Source organism: Pelecanus crispus, unplaced genomic scaffold, assembly GCF_030463565.1.
Source record: "Pelecanus crispus isolate bPelCri1 unplaced genomic scaffold, bPelCri1.pri SCAFFOLD_31, whole genome shotgun sequence".
Taxonomy (NCBI): Eukaryota; Metazoa; Chordata; class Aves; order Pelecaniformes; family Pelecanidae; genus Pelecanus; species Pelecanus crispus.
Window position 1 is genome coordinate 616,757 of NW_027461382.1, and position 5,185 is coordinate 621,941.

A 5,185-nucleotide genomic window follows, 5' to 3' on the forward strand; every position below is an offset into this window, starting at 1 on the left:
GCAATTTGAGACATCTTGCTGTTATTTGACTGTAGTTTTCCATGCTGGGTTGTCGGCCTCTGCCTAAAGAATAAGGGAGTGGAATAGGGAATAAGGGAGAGGAAGAGGAAGAGGAAGAGGAGGAAAAAGAAAGAGGAACAGGAAGATGACTAGGAAAATGCGGAAAAAGAGAAACAGGAGAAGAAGAATGCACAGGAATAGAAGGAGGAAGAGGATAAGGAAGAGGAGGAGAAGGTGGATGAGGAGGAGAAAGAATAAAAAGAGGAGGAGGAACAAGAGGAGGAACAAAAGGAGAAAAGAGGAAGAAGATGAAGAGGAGGAAGAGAATGAAGAGGAAGAGGAGAAGGAGGAGGAGAATTAAAAGGAGAAAGATGGCAGAAAAACAAGGACGATGAAAAGGAGGAGCAGGAGGAAAAGGAGGAGCAGATGGAAAAGGAAGACAAAGCAAAGGAGGATGAACATGAATATGAAGGAGGAATAGGAGCAACAGGAGGAGGAGGAGGAGAGGAAAAGGAAGAAGAGGAGGAAGAACAGAAGAACAAGAGGACAATGATCATGAAGGCCAGAGGGAGGAACAGGAGGAGGAACAGCAGGAGGATGAGGAGGAACAGAAGGAGGACAAGGAGGAACAGGAGCACAAGAGACAGGAACAAGAACAGGAACAGGAAAAGGAGGAGAAGGCAGAGTAGGTAGGTAGATGTGGAGTAATTGCTGGAGGTGGCTTAGACATTAGACTTAGATTTACAATTTCAAGAAAAACACAGCATTGAAGAAGCTGTCCAGATGAAATGCAGGTGGATGCAAGGAATCTATCCCATCAGGGAGTTCCCTAAGCCTGCAACCTTGGATGTCGGCAACATGAGGGGAGCCTGGTGCACTGGCTCTAAAGGGAGTTGCCCAGAGGGAGGAGTGGTGTGGAGACACCACGGCCAAGCTCTGTGATAAGGGACTCAGAAGAGGACCATGGCACCGATGAGCTGCATAATCGATACCCTGAGCCAACAAGCTGTCATGATTTTGACAAAATACTGTCCTTTTGGTAAACTTTGCTCATTATAATGTCATTATAATACCAAAACACACCTCCATCCCAAAACCTACCCGCCTCTAAGGTGAGACCACTCCTCACTGAGCCTGCACTCTGAATTTTTTGAGCCTGTACCTTTAAAACGAAGCAAGAAAGTTTTACACCAATCATAACAAAAGTATGTATGACTAGAGTCCCTCGAGCTCCACCTGAAAGATAAAAGTACTATAAATTGGCCTAAGAGAGAGGGGATGTTAGGGAAGATACCATCGTGTACTACTCTGACCTCTGGGATCAGTAGACGGGCTGAGCCTCTCTTCCCCCCCATCGGGACGCCTTTGGGTAAGAATCTAACACTTGGTTATACCAAGTGCACACACACACACACCCCCCATCATCGCGCGAAACTTAGAAACCTCTATAGAGTCGCTTTAGGTCTGTTGATGCATCTGTGTTATTCCAAAGCTTTGGTATTTGCATGTGCCTTGCAGTCAGTGAATTTATCACCGGTAATCCAAAGAACCTGTGTGTCTGTTGCTTTAATAAATTGCTTTGATTTATTAGTCTAGTGTGATAGTGGTCATTGAACGCGACCAGACGCTTTAAGTGTGGCCGTGATAGTTCATGCAGCACGACTAGACGAAAGGTGCCTACGTTATTTGTGAATCCGTAATCGTGATAGTTCAGTGTACTGAACACGACCGGTCTTATAACGATAAATTGGGTACCTTCCAAAGCCTCTCTTGACACAACAGTAGAGAGGAGGAGGAAGAAGAGGAGGAAGAAAAGGAGGAACAAGAGAAGGACAAAAAAGAACAGGACTTGCCTACTGGAGGCAGTAGTCAAGGGCCCAGGTGGTGTTCCTCCAGTCCTGCCAGCGAAGAGGCAAGGGTGTGAGGAGAAGGGCACTACTAGGACAAGTCAGTAATTGGCCATGGAACTGGTGTTGGTAACAGGGCTTAGGTTCTGTGACCATGGGACCCTGTTTGCTGGTCAGCCTCTGCTGGGGAGAGAGGATCCACCTCACGAAGTAGGGCAAAGCTGTTTTCGCCAGCAGGATGTCTGACCCCATAAGGAGGGCTTTAAACTGAGAAGGACGGGGAGGGAGAAAGCAACCTGCAGTCCTGTGAGGGAGTGACAGACAGGATCGCTGAGCAAAGAGCAGGGGGTGATGTGACAGGAAGGGATCAGCACATCAACAAAAGAGGCTAAAGTAGGGTCACCTCCAGCACCTGCACATAAAACAAGGAAGTGCCTACAAGACACCACTATGGAGAAAGCCCCCAAACCCTCTCTGAGAACCGAGCATGCAGACAAGCCTCTCTAAAATGCCTGTACAAGTGCACGCAGCATGAGGGATAAACATGAAGAGTTAGACATCTCTGTGCAGCTGCAGGGCTATGGTCTTGCTGGGATCACAGAGACGTGGTGGGATGGCTCCCATGACTGGAGTGTCACAATGGAGGGATGCAGGCTTTTTAGGAAGGAGAGGTTGGGAAGACGAGGAGGGGGAGTTGGCCTGTATGTGAGAGAGCATCTGGAGTGCATGGAGGTCTGCCTGGGGATGGATGAGGAGCCAATCGAGACCTTATGGGTAAAGATTAAAAAGAGGACAGATAAAGGTGACAGGTATAGTGGGTGTCTGACCCAATGTTGTGGTTTAGGGATTCTATTCCCTTATTTACACATTGAATATACAATCTCCACACCTTTCTAATACATAATCATTAACCTGTCTTCGTGTGCTCATCTTCATTGGTTACCAGTTTACTCGCATAGTCTTTAAAGCTATAGTGTCTTTTTAATTCACTGCGCTTGTGCAGGAGGAGTCAGGGGGGTACTTGCTTCAGTCCCTAATTGGGTCGGTGGTCACGATCTCCCCCTGCCCGAATTACCTCTTACCCAGTTTTTTCTATTATGTGCATGCCCCTTTTGTTCTGCCATCCCCTTATCTTTGAAGGTCAGCAACCATCCGCTTAGCCATCCTCCCTTCCTTTTTACATTTTATCAATGTAGCAAAATATGCATTACTTCACTGCTACTCAAGGACTATATTTCATTAGTATAACAAGATCTACTACTTAAAGGCATAGGATCGTATTTCATTAGTATAACAAAATCTGCTACCAAAATCTACTACTTAAAGGCAACACTATGACATGACAAAAAGCTGCAGAAGCCATCTGCATGCTTCTGCCCTGATAGCTGCAGAGACACCCTTGACACCCAGCAAGGCAAAGGGCTCCGGAGCGGAGGATCGCGATGGGGTACCCTTCCTAAAGTGGCAAATCGGTGGCAAAAGTGCAGGGCAAAAGTGCAGGGAGGGAGGGTACCCCAGCCCCCCCACCCCAAGCGGGAAAGAGTGAGCTCCTGACAAGAGGCAGCTCTGACTCAGCATGGGCAGGGACAAGAGCGATGGTGGCCTAACCCCCTCACGTACAAAAGCAGCCCTCAGGGAGCACGAGGAACCAGGAGCACAGTGAACAGGACAGGCAAACAGGGTGTGGCACGGCAGTTTGTGTGGCACTTTGCACAGGCGGGGCATGCGGGCAGGGCACAGTCCCCTCCTGGCTCTAAAGGGAAACTCAACTAGTGGTCATCGCCCTCTCAGGAGAGGACCTAGCAGCTATGGTTTCCACTCACCCAAAAGCCATCGCCACAAGGAATGCGGCGACCTAGACGGAGCTCCTGCACAAACATACAGCCGTCCAGGTCTCTGGCTTCAGGGAGTGCCTGAGCCTGTCACTCATACCAGAGGGCAGCACAGACAACAGCTGATTTCAGTGTGACCAAGTGAATGATCTGCTCAGCCTGGTGGCAGAGCTGAAAGAGAGTGGAAAGGCTGAGGAGTATCAGGGAGTGTGAGAGGGAGATAGATTGGTGGAGCCACACCCTACCATCCCTGGTGCCAAGGCAGCAGACGGAGGCTCCACAAGGAGCAGAGGCTCCCCTACCCTCTTGCCAGGAAGCAGAAGGAGGGGACCTCAGAGACAGGGGGGGAATGGAAACAGGTCCCTGCTCGGGACAGCAGGCGAATCCCCTCCCGGCCTCCCTTACCTTCCCAGTTGCCCTTACACAACAAATGTGGGGCTCTGGTACTTTGAGGGCCAGGCAAATGAGGATGTAGGTGACGGTCCATCCAGGGGGTTGCCTAGGGCAAGTGAGTCAGCCCCACGCATTATGACTGCTTCTGTTAAGAAAAAAAGGAGGGTAACTGTCATAGGCGATTCCCTCCTGTGGGGAACAGGGGGCCCAATATTCCGACCAGACCCATCCCCCAGGAAAGTCTGCTGCCTCCCTGGGGCCCACGTTAGAGACGTTACTAAGAAACTCCCCGATCGGGTACAGCCCTCTGATTCTTACCTGCTGTTCGTTATGCAGGTTGGCAGTGATGAGGTTGCAGAGAGAAGTCCAAAAGCGATCAAAAGGGACTTCAGGGCACTGGGACAATTGGTTGAAGGATCGGGAGGGAGCACAGGTAGTGTTTTCCTCAATCCTGTCAGCGGCAGGGAAGAATACTGAAAGGAATAGGAAAGCTCAGCTGATTAACAGGTGGCTCAGAGGCTGGTACCATCGGTGGAATTTTGTTTTTTTCGATCATGGGGAGGTTTACACAGCACCAGGCCTGCTGGAGGCAGATGGAGTTCAGCTATCTCCAACAGGGAAAAGGATCCTCGCTCATGAGTTGGCAGGGCTCATCGAGAGGTCTTTAAACTAGGTTCGAAGGGGGAAGGGGATATAAGGAGGCTCGCTAGAGAGGAGCCCAAGGGTGGCATGGCAACATTGGGGGTGAAATCAATAGCCCATCTCAAGTGCATCTACACCAATGCATGCAGCATGGGCAACAAGCAGGAGGAGCTGGAAGCCCTTGTGCAGCAGGATGGCTATGACATAGTCGCCATCACAGAAACGTGGTGGGACGACTCTCATGACTGGAGTGCTGCACTGGATGGCTATAAGCTCTTCAGAAGAGATAGAGGCAAGGAAGGAGAGGCAGTGGGGTGGCTCTGTATGTTAGGGAGTGTTTCAATTGTATAGAGCTTAACAATTGTGATGATAAGGTTGAGTGCTTATGGGTAAGGATGCCCTCATCCTTGGGGAAGGCCAACAAGGCAGACGTCGTGCTGGGAGTCTGTTATAGACTACCCAACCAGGGTG